This window comes from Dicentrarchus labrax, unplaced genomic scaffold (genome assembly GCF_905237075.1).
Source record: "Dicentrarchus labrax unplaced genomic scaffold, dlabrax2021, whole genome shotgun sequence".
In the NCBI taxonomy this organism is placed as follows: domain Eukaryota; kingdom Metazoa; phylum Chordata; class Actinopteri; family Moronidae; genus Dicentrarchus; species Dicentrarchus labrax.
Window position 1 is genome coordinate 24,390,834 of NW_026136722.1, and position 16,053 is coordinate 24,406,886.

Consider the following 16,053-nt stretch of genomic DNA (forward strand, 5'->3'; position numbering starts at 1 on the left):
AGAGTTTTTTTAAGCCTTATAAATGCATTATAATGACTTTATTGGCAACAAATTTGCAGAATTTCTGGATAATCTCAGAAGACGTAACAATAATCCTAAGATTGTTATAGATGACAAATCTGGTCCGCAGATAACTTTAAAGACAAGAGTTTGTTTACAGGGTCCAAGAATTACAATGCCATTCACAGAGCTCTATTATATAACACATACAACACACTCATTCATTCAAGCTGTACATATATTATCTTTGTGTCTTTATCTATATTCATCTGTTTCTTCTTACTTAGAATATCTGAGGAACTGACAGGAATTCCTCAGATTGCCTGCTTACGCCATGAACTGCACAGTGAATGAATACAGTTAAGAGATTTGGTTTCAGATCAGTAATACATAAACGTCTTGTATACAGCTGCACTGAATCAGAGTGCAGCATGTGGCTCAGAGGTGCTGAAAAGAACAACAAAGCTCTGGACTGAACTCACTGTGACTCTGAAAATATGTTGAAATAATTAAAAAGAATGAATATTTGGCAGTGCAGCAAAATATCTGCTAATTATTTCGGACAGACCACGTCCAGAAGCAGCTTCACAACATGTGGTGAAGAAAAGAAGCAACTTTATTTTCTGGACACGATTTTCACATCTTCCATCTTCCTGTTAAACATCTGAAGCTGGAAGTCAGTACGTCAATAGCTGACTTTCACTATTTTTTTACTAAGTACTGTAATTAAGTGCAAGTTTCATTCATTTTCATTACAGGCAAAGGCACTTTTTAACTACATTTATTGGACATATGACACATAAAGAATTTAAAAGCAGAATCTGTTACATAAAAAGTGTTAAAATAGGCCCTGTCTGTAGAGCTGCTTACACATTAATGCATTTGTTATAATACACAATTGTACATGTATAGGCTATAGTACATCTATAAATATATGGGATGTGATGTGGAGATGTGAAGATATTTGATGTTTTATATATCAATAATCTTGTTGCAGTAGCCTAATTTAATAAATGAAGTGACAGCCTTGATCTGACATGAACTGACCCAGGGGTGAATCTACAGGGGTGGCACCTGCCATCCATAAAAATGCCTGGTCATTCCAGTTTGGTGTCATTTGCTGTCAAATTTAACAGCGTTAAAAAAAAACTTACGGCCACATTTTAGACTTAAAGATAAGCTTAAGTTCAATGAAAAGTATTTGGGAAAATGTTTGAAGATTTGATTCTGATCATGTGTCTTTCTCACCAGCTCAGCCACTATGTTCTAAAGAATGACCATAAACCTGGATCCTGTGTTTAACCAGTGTCCTGTTCTCTATCAAAGCAAGCACATCCACGTTTCTCAGAACGAGGTTAATGTCTTAACCAGGTTTGTGAAATCAGGTGTTCATATGCAATACTTAACAGAGATAGCCCACTCCCAAAAACCGGATCATGGATACTAATGCGCATGCATAGACACTTATTATTAATCAGGTATTAGCTGAAAATAACCTTAATGATTGTTGCTCTCTCTGTTTCTCACCTGCACTGTGGCATTTTAGAAATAAAGGGTGAATCCGTTCTGAGAGTCACTCATTAGGCTAATCGAGTCATAAATAATAATTTCATTACTTTTGTGTAAATTATTCAATAGGCTACCCCCCAGGTCCAGAACAACGAGATCTCAGGGGTATTTCCCGGGTGTAAACGCACCTCTGCAGCAGTGTGTGGCTGCAGGGACCCTGCAGCTGGAGCAGGTCACATATTGATCCGCTCGGTGAGACACGGGCGACAGTGAAACTACATTTAATCCGAACCGACCTCGACCTTCAGACGCGCAAGGTCACCGAGGGCCGCGTGCGTCTGTGCCCGTAAGAAATGCAAATCCGGCTCCATAAATATGTTTTAATCCTCCTAATGCGCGCACTGGCCCGATTTAATGAAAAATGCCTCAATTCCCCCGCGACTCGTTTTATGGAAAACAACTTCTGAAGGCATGAGAGAGATTACAATCTGTTTTGACATGGATTCCGTTTCTTCTTTACTATTCTTCTCAGTGACACACACACACACACACACACACACACACACACACACACACACACACACAAAAAAAGAGGCAAAGTGGGAGTTTCGGGCCTCTTTCTGTGCTGTAAAACTTTATAGCGATCTGGGGGCCCAGTTGTCATGGTAACCGGTTATACGAGCTTGACCGGGGGTGTGGATGGGAGGGAGGTCCACCATTTGCAGAAGTGTGTATGTCGGCAACTCTTCTTCTGTTTATAATTATGGGGAAAGAGAGAGAGAGAGAGTGTGTGTGTGTGTGTGTGTGTGTGTGTGTGTGTGTGTGTTGGAAGATGGGAGGGGGTTGCAAAAATTAGACAGAAGGGGAGAGAGAGAGGACGTGTGTGAAAGAGGGAGATCATTGGAATGTAATTTTTGAAAGCGGATGGCTCTTCTCTACACACGCGCGCACACACACACACACACACACACACACACACACACACACACTCACACACACACACACACACACACACACACACACACACACACACTCACACACACACACACACACACACACACACACACAAACAAACAACCAGGGTTTTACAGCAAGGGCCAGTAAACCAGGCCCCTCACTCCGGGAAACTTCAACGTCAAAACTGCCCAGAGACCGGCGGACAGAACCGGGGAAGCAGCGCAAATCTCCGTCCATCCCGGAGTTTGATCATCGCCTTGCGTCGTGCGTCATCCCGCCTGCAGCTCCCAAACACGGTGAGTCTATCTTATTGGACATTTGGTGATCTGCAGTGGGAAGTGGCCGTTTACAGACAGATTTGACTCATTATGCTGAGGTTACAGTGGTAGGCTGAAAGTGGCAAGAGATTAGAATTAACTATTAAAGGCCTATCTGGACACCATATGTGCGCCCATCCACAGATCGTAGATCTGTTCATGGCAGGCTTATTTTTCACCCGACATCCATCTGGGCTTCATATGCAGCCAGAACTTAATTTAGCTCTGCGTCAATATTTTGGCAACTTGGTCTTCCAAGAAAACAGCAATAACACAGGGTTCGGTCCAGGACTGGGGTTGATGTGATCAACGATTACAGTTTTAATAATGTAAATGAGTTGGAGGCAGGAAACGGAAGGGATTTGGAACTTATCCCTAATGTGACTTTTCCTAAATGAATTATAATTTCATATAAACATGATTGATGACAGACTTCGGAAGTGCGCTACAGAAAATTAGGCATTGCGCTGTAAAACATGCATGGTTAAATACAATGAGTTTGCATTTGCTCTGCGTCCGTAATTGGTGTTGACAGAAGTTTTTAAACAGTATTAACCCTTTTATAATCCTCTTATGGACTTATGTTATTGGAGTTTGTTTATAGGAGCTCTAACATGGAGTTAGATCGATATGTATATATGTATCATATGGCTTAAAAGTGAGGCTAAAAGCATTGGAGAGAAATGTATTGGATACTTTAAGTTAGAAAATATATATAGACATTTTTACATCCAGTCTGTGTGAAGACTGAAGGCCGTGTCATCAAAACACAGGGATTGAGTTGAAACTTGAATTTGGAATTAACTCAGCCTATGTAAAGATATATAAGAGAAATGATCACCTTCTACATTGCAGGCCTAACTGTGAACATTTAGTAGATTTAAAGCAGTGACAGAAGTGATAGAATTAGGTGCAATTTTATTTAAAATAGAGACCATATATGACTTTCAAAATATTAGATGGATAGATAAATAAAAAGGTCAACCAAAGTAATTTGAAATTCAAAAAGTGTAAGTTTAACGAAATGAAGAAAATAACAGGATATATTTGTATTCTCTTTTGTTCATTTTGTTAAATGTACAACAAACATAAACTATTCTACAATATTCAACATATTTCTGTCAAAAGCCTTTAACACATACATCAGTGTATAAATTACTATGTATCTATACTCATTAAACATTAACGTATCACATGGACTCTAAAATGATCATCTCTTAATAGAAAGCAGCAGGAATTAATGATACACCCTGCATTCACGCCTGCATTACTTGTATATTGCACCCTTGTTATTAAGTTTCCCCAACTTCACTACTGTGGAGCTCAATGGTTTTCCAGTGAGAACAAAACACTTGGTCGACCAGTGGTTCATCACATCTTTCCATGTGTGCAAGTGAAGCTGCTGTGTTTACAAACCGGTCATAGAGCTGAATGGGGAGGGTTGTGAGAGGGAAACAGCGACAGTCGGAGGCAGAGAAGATGTACTGCATCCATCTGATTCACAGTGCAGTTCAGTGAGCAACACAAGAGCAGCTCGCTGTGTTTGAGAGGCCATCAGTATCCTCGTGCGTCCTCGTCTGTCCTTCTTATGCAGTCTGTAGTCAGATTCTGCTTTAAACACATAAACAGCCTCAGCTTCCACATGCATTTATTTTATCTCATTTACACCGGATTTAAGTGGAACTGCTTAAATTCAATTCAGTATGGTTTAATGTGTGTAACAGATAAAATATTGCCAAAGCATTAAGAAATGAGATTAAAAAGATTTAAAAAGTTACAATTCATGAATTAAATGCAGAGATAAATATGGTGAGATAATCTCATTCTGTATGTGTAATCATGTTTTCTAATGAGGATTTATTCTAACAAAGCTCTGTTAGCCGGAAACAATGTCTTTATAGACATTTTCCGATTTTGAACGCAAACTTATCAGTGATATTCAGCTTCAGTAATACGAATGTTGTATGAACTTTAATGTAAGCGTGTATAAAGCTATTGGGATAGTGCTTTTATTATATAATGTCTATTTATAACACCACACAGCTCTTTTATCATTAGGGAATTCAATAAACTGGGCGACTTAAATAGTTTGTGACTGAGTGTATGCATGAATATTTTAATTTCATTTATTTAAATCAATATGAAGCAATGCAAGCAGTTTGCTTTGATTTTAATACATGGAAATCTGCAAAAGGAAAAAAGATGCACGCAGCCTTTGAAATGTGCGCACAGTATGCGGAGGATCAGTGGAGTTCACTGTAACTGTTCACACACGGTGGGAAATTGTAGGTGCCTCGCGTGCTTTGGGTTTCAGAATCATGGGAAAGAAATGTACTTTATGCCAAATTTAATTTTAGCAGCTCTGTTGGCTTCAAATGTTTCCCAACTGCTGCACCAACCCTCTGTTTGTGGTATAAGCAAGACCTCACTCTTCCTGTGAATCCCCAGCTTTCCCTCCATTCCTCAGAAACATAAGAATACTTCATAAAGAATCCGCTATTTTATTGCAATGTACGGGCCTAATCGGAGGGGAAATTCCACAGCAGACTGCTGCGTTCAACTGGACTGTAATTGGATGCAGCTTGTGACTCAGGCCGCCTCTGTACTTCACATCGGCCTCCTGCCCGCTTCCAGTCTCCGAAACACGCGTGGTTCTCATTTGAAGCAGCGGTGAAATATGAAGAGAGCATTTTAATGGAGCCTGTAGTCTATTTCCCATTAAGAAAGAAAGAAAGAAAGAAAGAAAGAAAGAAAGAAAGAAAAGAAAGAAAGAAAGAAAGAAAGAAAGAAAGAAAGAAAGAAAGAAAGCAGACGTTAGAGGTGGGGGGCGTGGTCTGCCCGTGAACCTCAGACTGCCATTGGCCGCCTAACAGGAAGCGTTTCTAGCAAAAGTCTGTCTCTACCCCCATCAACCCAAAATATGGCCCCCGCCTCCTTGCAATGTTTCCACAGCAATGTCTGAGCACACACACACACACACACACACACACACACACACACACACACACACACACACACACACACAGTGTGTCAAAGACTCCAAGCCCTCACTGGCGCTTCAAAATAACGGAGCTAACATCATCTCAGAGCAGCAGTGCGCATGGGGATGAGCCTCCACCAAGGCATCGGTACCGAATGGAGCAAGACGCACCAAAACACTGCTCTGGATGAACGTAACGTGTTCATGTGTTTACTGTTCGCAGCAACCAAAGGACCCCCGCCCCCTTCCTTCTTCTGAAACATCTTCCTCCTCCTTTTCTTCCCCACGTCACTCAGGAACCGAACCTGCAGCTCAGGTCCAGGCTGCCGCCTGCAACCGGACACGTTCCCGGTTTCACCGTGGAGTCACCGCGACATCATGACCTCGGTTCTCTCCCAGGGTGGCTCAGTTTGAGGACTGGAGTCTGCTCATCGTCACAGCTGCGACGACCCTCCTCCGTGCACGAGGGCGGCTTTGCACTCCACCACAACCGGATCTGATGTTGGCGGAGATGATCGCCGAGGGAGTCCCATCTCACAACCACCTTCTCCTCGCGCCTCCAGAAGACCTCATAACACCTGGAGCTTCACCCTGGTGGGTGACAGCGACCCGATGGCAGCCGGTTTATTACCGAAGAGAAGGCAGGAGAAGGAGGAGTGCGGCTGATCCTCAGAGTAAGGAGGGATGTCATTCGGTTCCGATCCAAAACAGTCGCAGGGACAGCCGCAGCGGAGGAGGACGGCCTGGTCGGGGGACAGCGGACAGAACCGGGACAAGGTAGGAAAGAGAGAATGAGAAGGAGGAGATGGAGGGAGGATGACAGGATGTGCAGAGAAGGGAAAAAAAATGAAAGGCAGGAAAGATTAAAAGAAGAATGAGGGAGGGAATGAAGGATGTTGAGCGGAGGCAATAAAGGGAGTGAGGAAAGGATGAAGGATATAAAGCAGGAAAGAAGCGGGGGATGAGTGTTAAAAGAGAGAGCAGGGATAGAAAAAGAAAGGATTGAAGAAAACAAAAGGGGAGGAGACTCAAAAACAACAGATGGAGGTGGACTCGGTGTAGCCAAGCAGAAACAGGAAAGAAGAAGAAGAAGAGGAGGCAGTAAAGTCAGAGAGCTCGGCCATGGCTTCAGCAGCCGGAGGGGGGAGGCTGTTTGGTCTGGAGGCGAGACAAGAAGGTGACTCCTCTGTCTGTCTCTCTTTCCTGTCTGCCTCACATCGTCCTTCTGGCTTCTCTTTATTTGGTTTTATGGTGGGCTCTTAAAGACAAAGCGAGTCCCTTCCCTCCCTGAATTGAATTTATTGCTCCACCGGGGTTGAGTTGCCCTCCTCCCGTGTCCAGCAGCCGGACAGGACCGGAAGAGCCGAGCTGGGCCTGCAGCGGTGACAGACACGCTTTAGTGTCCTGACAAAACGCAGCGGTGTTTGTCCTTGTTGTTGGCACGCAGAGCAGACTGAAGGGTGATATTCAGTGCTAACATGGTGCTCATACAGACGCCCAGTGAAGAATGGAATTCATTCGTGAATTAGCAATGAAACTAAAATAACAGCAGGCTCATAATGCATTTCATCATGTGGATGTGGACAAAATAAATCATTAAAATGCAATCACTTCCGGATGCCTCTTTGTCCAAAACACAGCAGCAACCACACACACACCACCTACAAAATCTCTATCATTATTTTTTTTCCTTTTGGTTTAAAACTCTCCGTCAATCTCTGCAGAGAATATACATAAAGATGGATTTTATTCTTCTCTATAACAGTTCTCTATCTGAACAGCCGAATATTTTCATCCTGTGTATTAAAGGCTACAGGGCAGCAGTGTATTTGTTTTGTCTGTAATATATATTATATATGGGTTTCTTAAACAGAAACAGGTTTGCTTAACAGAAAAGATAAGTATTTGTTATAGTTTTAGTCTGTTTGAATTTAGCCATTTGTTTCCGTCTTTCTATAGAAACTGAATATATATGGGTGTGTGTGTGTTTGATGTTGATAAATATGAACATTCTGCAGTGATGAGTTTTTTTCAGAAAAATAAAAAAATGTTTTAAGTTAGTCAAGTTTATTCATAAAGCACATTTAAACACAGTTTAAATTGACCAAGGGGCTGTACGAAAGAACATTAAAATAGACAATAAAACAGTAAAAACCCAAAGAAAAAACATACCAGTGATAACAATAAACGATAAGGGACAAAATACAGAATTACTGATATGACAACCGACAAACCAGTTAAAAAATATATATATGACTCAATCCATACTGTACGATTTTATCTGTCCAATAAACTGGAATATAAGTAGACTCATTGTGGAGTGAAATAAATGGTGTGCATGGGATCTTTTCTGCAGTATTTATGTATTCTTTAATATAAGCTGAGGTCTGAGACACAAAGCAGAGATGTGGAAATCGTATCTACTCAGTGGGATGGGAGGATGTCATCGTAAATTCTGATTATTAACCCATAGGTTTCGGTCTAAAACGACCAAAGCGCAAAGGTAAATTGAGCTTTAATATTAGCTGCACTGCCTGCTGCTCCTCTCAGCTGTGAGCCCGCTCGGCTCTGTAGGAGCATTTCTCTGGAAGAGAAAAAGAGAGGGAGCTTTCCTGGATGGCGACGAGTTGATGTATGGAACCGAGCATCTGGAGGCACATAAAGACAGAAAGATACTGCAGAGACCAGATAGGTGTGTGTGCACATGTGACATCCCGAACAAAGGCTGTGCGGTTGTTTTCTGACTGGATGTGGAAAGTTTTAAGATCAGCACAACCTATTTAAACAGCTGCTGCTTCTCCGAGAGCCCGAAATACAACATCATGTTGAAAAATGCAGACAGGGGCCTAGTTCTCTTTCATATCCGCTCCCTCTTCAAACTGTCAGAAATTAGACCGTTTATTAAGGAGTTCATTACTTTTTAGACTTTTTTTGTATTCCACCGGTCTGATTGGAAACAGTTGCTACGTCCTGCGACTACACGTAATACTACTACTACAACTACTACTACTAATAATAATTATAATAATAATAATAATTGTGAAAGTAACACAATAAGTAGGATATTAACGTTGCTATTAAATAATGATAATTAGCTTTATATTTGTAATTATATATATTTGTGATTATAGCCTAAATGCTTATAATCAAAATAATAATAGCAAATCAACAAATACTAGGCTATTTGTTGATTTTGTTTCGTTTAACTTTGAAAAAAAATAAGCGGAATCCTGAAAACACAAAAGTGGTTACCAATATTATATTTATATTATTTTTTACTTTACCATTTTATTTTTCACATTGACTCGTTTCGGCTGTATTATTCCAAGAGTCTGTGTGCTGTGTGTATTTGTGCTTTCTCCACGTCCAACGAATGAACGAAATGTCGTAAATGTTCCGTAGTATTAAAAATGTCCAGTCACAGTAGTAAATTGGAGTATACAATACCTTACACAATACGTTAATAATTTAGGCTGCATTACTGCCACTTATTATTATATTATATAATAATACTACTACTGATGATATTACTACTAGGCCTACTACTACTACTAATAACAATAATCAAATAATACATAATTGTTATTATTGTTATTATTATTATTATTATTATTATTATTATTATTATTAATAGTAGTAGTAGTAGGTTATTTGATCTTATTATGTATTTACTTTCTTACCGTGTGTGTGTGTGTGTGTGTGTGTGTGTGTGTGTGTGTGTGTGTGTGTGTGTGTGTATCAAGCTGTGGAAACAGAATAAATAATCAATTATCGATCCAATGCTAACGCAGCTAACTGTCTTTAATTGTAGAGACAATAATTAATTTAAATAGGCCTATTGTCATATTTTAGGCCTACAGTTTTCAGTATATCGCTACATTGTTTTTCTTCTTTTTAAAATACGACCATCATTTTCAACATTAGAAAGAAAGATATAGGCTATAATCTATAATGTATCACAATGTGACGGCCATCTGTCTCCCTTCCATCCTCTCCAGATGAGCCCGGTGGAAGGCGCCCGGTCCCGGCGGCGGACTGCCCGGCCGTCGGCACTCGACTGTCGGCCCGAGCCGACAGGAAGGAGCGCTGTCCTTACAGCAGGCAGCAGACCCTGGAGCAGTAGAACGAGTTCCTCTGCAGCATGTACCTGAGCCGACAGCGCCACCTGGAGACCAGCAGGAGCGTCGACCTGAGCGACCTGCAGGTGAAGAACCGGAGGATGAGGATGAGGAAGCAGCATGCGCGCTAACCGGAGCAGCGAGACCCTCACCTCAGCACCCGATGGACTGATGGAGGAGAGGACCTTCCGGCTCGCACTGCATCGCGCTGGAAAACACAGAGAGGATGAGGAAGACGAGGGTGTGTGTAATGTCAGCCCTATGTAGCTGCAGCTTCACACACAGGGCTCGAGTTACAGCGCCGGCCGGCTGGCATCAGATCAGTCAGTTTAAATCAAATGTTACCACCTAAACTTCTTATATCCGCCCTGGTGTTATTTCTAGTTGAGGACAAAGTGGAGTGAGGACAGTTTAACGGGACATCCTTGTGATAAATTATCATGGGAATCAGAATATGAGCGTGTGGAGATCCTGGCTGCAGATGACAATCGGCTCACTTTGGCGGATTTCTCTCTTTTCATCTAACATCTTACATCTAATGTGGACTCTTGCTTTGGACTGTTGTGGCCCGCATTGAGGATTCAAGTCCGAGCCAACGAACCGCACACAGACATGAATGGAGGAGGAGACGGCCTCAGAGGAGAGTGTAGGCTGGATATATATTAGGGGGTGAGACATTGTCTTGTTGTTTTGACGGCTCATTTTCTCATGTCCCAGCTCCTCTATCTACCTTCTTTCCAAATGTAAATCTGAAGTCTTTAAATTTTATTTCACTTTCCCATCCAGGCAACTTGGACTCAGTCTGCCTGTCTTCATCTAATGGTGAGTGCGTGTTTTTTTCTGTGCACAATGGCAGGAGGTTGTTGAGTAAAAGGCCACAGATTGTTTACAGCTGGGATGACTGTTGAAGCGTAGTGATCGCTTTATTTATTATTCATTCATTCGACTGAAGGATGTGAGGGAACCATGGCTGCAGCCAGTGTTTTAGAAATACTGAGGTCACCATCCACCCCTCAACCCGCTTAGATTCCTTTTATTTTTAGTTTTTTAGTTTTTTATTCACTTAACTGTTTTAATTTAATTTCTCATCATGACGTCTAAAAAGCGTTTCAAAGCCTGCTGAAGCCTTTAGTGTGGGTTCAGCTAAAGTTCTGCTGAAAAGTTAAATTTACATGCTTCTGTTGAAGTTTTGAAGGGAATTGATTATTGTTTAAATATTACACCTGACACATTTGAACTCAACAAGACCCCCCTCCAACCCCCCCGCTGGGGTTTTTAAGGTTTAGTGGGACAATTTATCTGTTAGAGTGGGACACAGATTTACTGTGCTTTTTAGAGCAAAGTCAATTTCTGATCTCTTTTAGACAATATAAAAGGTTTCTTATAACTACTACATTGTTTAAAAACAACTTTGTTTTAATAAATGAGGCCATACTCCAGTCAACACACCTTTCAACATATTGATATAATCACAAAACGAATTCAAACTACATTTTAAATTATGAAACTGATTGGTCATACACATAAATACATACAATATACATACTTGTTTTTTATTTATATGTATAATACATATATTCTTATTGGTTCCTTCATCCAGTCAAAGGCACTGTTTAAATATTTCACTTTGGCCAAACCCACCCTATATTATTTAGTTAGCCTGAAAGTAGCTTAAATTAAATATAATGAGTCTAAAAATACTGGAATCAGCATATGATGATTGGAAAATGTAAACTCCCCCCAGGTTGCTAAAACTGGAAAAAAAAAAAAAAAAGTAAATAAATAAAAAATCAAGAGGACATAACTTCTAACTAACCTCTTTGCAAGAGTCTTGAAATACACATATAGTTTTTATCCATATTTGTAGATTGTAAGAAGAAGAATTTATTTTTGTGTACCGTGACACATTTTTTTTTTTATATTAAGTGCTTGAATTTCTACTGCCACAGCAGCCTGGGTTAGGACAGCAAGTTTTAAAAAAGTTCCACAAATGATGGTAGTTTAACAGACACTGAATTCTTTTTTCAAATAAGTCTGTATTGTAACTATGTTTTAAAAGCACAGATAGTGCTTATAGTTTCTTACTTTTAAACATGTAGGAATTCCATTGTCATGAGATATTATAATTATGCATTCAGCTCGCCTTCATGTTTGCCATCTTCTCTCTTTCATGATTCAAAATGGGCAGTTTTACTTCAAATAAACCCGTCAGCTTGTCATAGAGGGTTTAACTGTGATACACAAAACTGTACAATCAGGTTTATATTTCATTACATACTTCTCATTGTTTCTCATATGTTACCCTCATACAAAATACCATAATGCGTTTTTGTTATATTTTTCTGTATATCCCTGTAAACAACACAGGAAATATGAAGTAGTTAGTTGCATATGTTGGTCATGTAAGAGTAAAGGCCTATGTTGCTCAAGGCATCAAACACCACAAACAGAAATTAGTCGTAGTACACTAATTGCCACATTAGTACTGTCGCTGCTGTTGTGGTAATACCAGTGGTCACATAGTAGTATTAGTCACAGTAGCACAGTAGTTCTACCAGTGGTAAAATTCGCAGCATTGTGTAAAGCAGTATTTATGCTGCTATGGTTGATTTTCCAGCTCACTCCAGTCTGTGGGAAACGTGTTAGTGGTTCTACTGATGTAATATTTCCTGTGAGAGCTTTCTAACTTCTATTTCTGAGCTTTAACGAGTTCCACTTCCTGTTCGCTCCAGTTGAAAACGCAAGAGATGCAGATGGTGTAGGACGCTTCCTTTAGTAGAAGGCAGGCAGAGATCAAAGACAAACATATTCTATTCTCTTTTAATTATTCCACGATTAACAGATCAAACAGTGCACAGGTACTTGACCAGTATATATATATATATATATATATATATATATATATATATATGCATAATATACAGTAGCTTTAACCCAATACTATACTAATATCCACAAGGTCTGCGAATAGAGTTCTGCCTAATGCATCATATACCTTTCTATAGACGTCAAGTTCTAGTATCAGATATCTGATAGATGCACTGATAGAGCTGCAGTAAATGGCCCCTTGTTGTCTCTGTATTTCTCAGTTTTACATTTAGTAACTAGTTTTTATGTTTCCTGCAGGTTAAATGTCCAAGACAGTGGCTGAAGAGTGGAGTCAGCTCTAAAACATCATATCCAATCAGCTTACCAAGTAGAAAGGAGACATTGGGGGTACTGCACATGCATATGATAGGATATAAAATTGATTATGAAATCATGCTGCAGTTGTTAGGACAGGATAGTGAGTCAGCAACAGATCCATGTCCCTCAACCTGACCATCGCCCTCTTTCATTGCACTCTAAAAGCAATGCTCAGAGTAGCTATGTTGCATGAGAAGCGACCCACGGGGTTTCTGTGTGGAGCTTTGATCAGGAACACATGGCTGAACTTCCTCTGCTGCTGCTGCTGCTGCTATAGCCAGCTGCTGTCCGTTTGTTAGGAGTGGAGAGGAGGAAAAGAAAAGACAGTAGTAAAGGAAAGCAATGCTGACTGTAATTCAGAGGAGAGAAAATAGAGCAGAGTGGGGCCGGCAGGAGAAAACAGAAGGAAATAAACAAGGAGAGGAAATGGAAGAAGAGTGGAACGATAGAGAGAATGGTAATAAAGGAAGGAGGGAGTCAGTTCCCGGGCTGCAGGTCTGCAGGCGCCATGTTGAGACAGCAACATTTCTAAAGCGCCACACTGTCTCCTGCCTCATCTCTGTCCTGTCTGCATGCCTCTTCCACTTTCCCATCTGTCTCTCTCTCCCACCTTTACTTTTTACCACGGGGTAATTGACCAACTCGTTTATTGGTGGTTGGAGGAAGTGGAGGAGGCAGTTGTGTTAGTGGTGTATATTACTTCATAGTGTGGTTTTATGGCTGTCTTATTGCCCCTCATTACCTATTGGTGGTCAACAAAGGACACTCCAAAGGATGGTTTGCGCCTCCTGGAAAGCCGTCGTCCTTCCTGTCTGTCTCATTCTCCTTTGATGGTCAGCTTTGTCCCTCGGATGCACATGGCTGATTCTCAGACACTAAACAGACTTTTTTTTCTGTTTTTCACAGGGATCCTCGACTAGGAAACCATCCCCTGAAATTATTCCTAAATTAAATTCTTCTATTCTACTGACCTCGGGCCGTCCCTGCTTCCTCACAGAGCTCTTGGTGAATCAGCTCCAGAGGTTTTCCAAACTTCTTTTCGCATCGGGGTCACACAGTTTGATATTCATTAAGTCAAGCAGAAACCTGGTGCTGAAGGGATTTTACTTGTTAGATATGATTTACTGCTGCAGTCTGACCTCCTGCTGCTGGATTCAGTCACATGCACTCTAATCATTTGATTATAACCAGAGGACGGCAATACTTCCAGTCTTGCAACTGTCGCATAAAAACCTTAACCGAGTTATTGTACTAGCGTGACGATTCAACTGTAATTCAATTAACATGGATTTGCATTTGTCAATCTTTCATATGACTCCTGGCATATATAAAACAGTCTGCGTTCTTTAGGTGTTCTTATTCTGTGCCACAAATGTGAACTGGATGCAAAGCAATGGAAAGTTTTGGGTGGTTACAGTGAAACTGATAAAATAATCTGACACTGCAAGTAATAGAGTTTGTGCTAATGTGTTCTGTAAAGTCATAAACTAGAAACAATAAAATGCAACAAAATTCCCTCATTTCCTCCCATGTTCTTGTGTCTACAGCCTGACTACTCAATATCCTTACAGATATTAAAGGCAAACTCTGCATTATTACAACTATCTTTATTTCATCAGTTAAATCACATATAAAAAAAAAAATAATAAATAATGACATTGTACTCACCAAGTTAATTGCTGCAATGTCGGAACGCAACAACATCGCTAAGAAGTCCAATGGGGCAAGAAACATGTGATCAGACAGTTTAGACACATTATCTAGAAGCATAACATCAATAAAATATCTCATTGCTCTCAAGATAATTCATAATCATACCTGCAAATTGGTGTAACATGTAAGTGCCTTCAATCTTTGTATTGCACCGCCATGTTTAACTAAATTAATTGTTTGAGAATAATAATGAGTTTTGAGACTGTCCTCACAACAAGCATTAATCATTTGTTCAAACACATAAAATGTGATGTTGTTACGGCACCACAAACCATCTTTGGTTGGGGTGGGTGGTTGGGTGCACAAAGCATGTGACTTTAAGTAGATCATTGTAGGTGTCCTGCTCCCTTACCGTCAACATTAGTTTATTTTAACCATGACGACAATCTTTCCTTACACTTAAAGGAATAGTTTAACTTTCGCTTTATTGGTTAGAGTCTGCTGAGAAGTTTGACACTCTCTCAGGTGTACGATAAATACGAAGCCTCAGCCAACACCTGCGTAGCTTAGCTTAGCTCAAAGACTGGAATCAGGAGGAAACTACTAGCCTCTCTCATTCCAAAGGAAACAAAACCCACTTATCAACAACTCTAAAGCTCACTCAATACCATATAATACTGTATATGTTTAATCCTCACAAAAACTGAAGTGTAAAAACAACACCTTGTGGTTTTATACACGGTTATGTGCCAAACTTGGTCTTGGCCAGGACCAGTAACTCTCTGGGGTCTCCGCTGGAATCCAGGAAGTTACTGCATCTGGCCCAGAAGTAGTCCAGCACACAACCGCTATAGATTTACCTTACAAAGAAAAGAAAAGGAAAGGTGGGGTGCCCCACTGAGTAGGGCACACGCCCTATGTACTAAGGCTGAGTCCTCGCTGCAGCAGCCCGGGTATAATTCTCCTCTCTCTTTCTCCCTTCAGTTTCCTTTCTATCTTCAGCTGTCACTCTCTAAATAAAGGTATAAAAAGCGTATTCCCCCAATTGTCCAACTATTCCTGTAACCAAGTAGTGCTTTGCCCCAAAACTTAACCAAGACAGTCATTTGTAATGTTTTTAGAAGCCACTGACAATGTCATCATGACCCTATCACCAGACATGAATGTCAATTTTGGATGATTCAGCAAAACCCTGGAAAATGTCCAATGCCAACATTTTCGAAAAGTTCACTTTCTACAACAGGGTTAATTTAAGGGGAAGAATACTGTAGTTATGTGAAAGAGAGGACTCTCATGGCATAATTCAATTAGGCAACTAAAACTGAGATTGTTG

At 40.5% G+C, this 16,053-nt stretch overlaps 1 long non-coding RNA gene across 3 annotated transcripts; it reads left to right on the forward strand.

Annotated features, from left to right (window-relative positions):
- Positions 1–2,368: 2,368 nt before the first annotated feature.
- On the forward strand, positions 2,369–14,587 carry LOC127357054 (uncharacterized). Of its 3 annotated transcripts, XR_007882098.1 has the most exons (5): positions 2,369–2,762; positions 5,987–6,540; positions 9,762–10,550; positions 10,668–10,703; positions 13,974–14,587. It is a non-coding gene; the product is annotated as an uncharacterized LOC127357054 (long non-coding RNA). The 3 variants fall into 3 exon arrangements; XR_007882099.1 differs by lacking the exon at positions 2,369–2,762 and having other exon boundaries at positions 5,811–6,940; XR_007882097.1 differs by lacking the exon at positions 2,369–2,762 and having other exon boundaries at positions 5,811–6,540.
- The last annotated feature ends 1,466 nt before the right edge of the window (positions 14,588–16,053 follow it).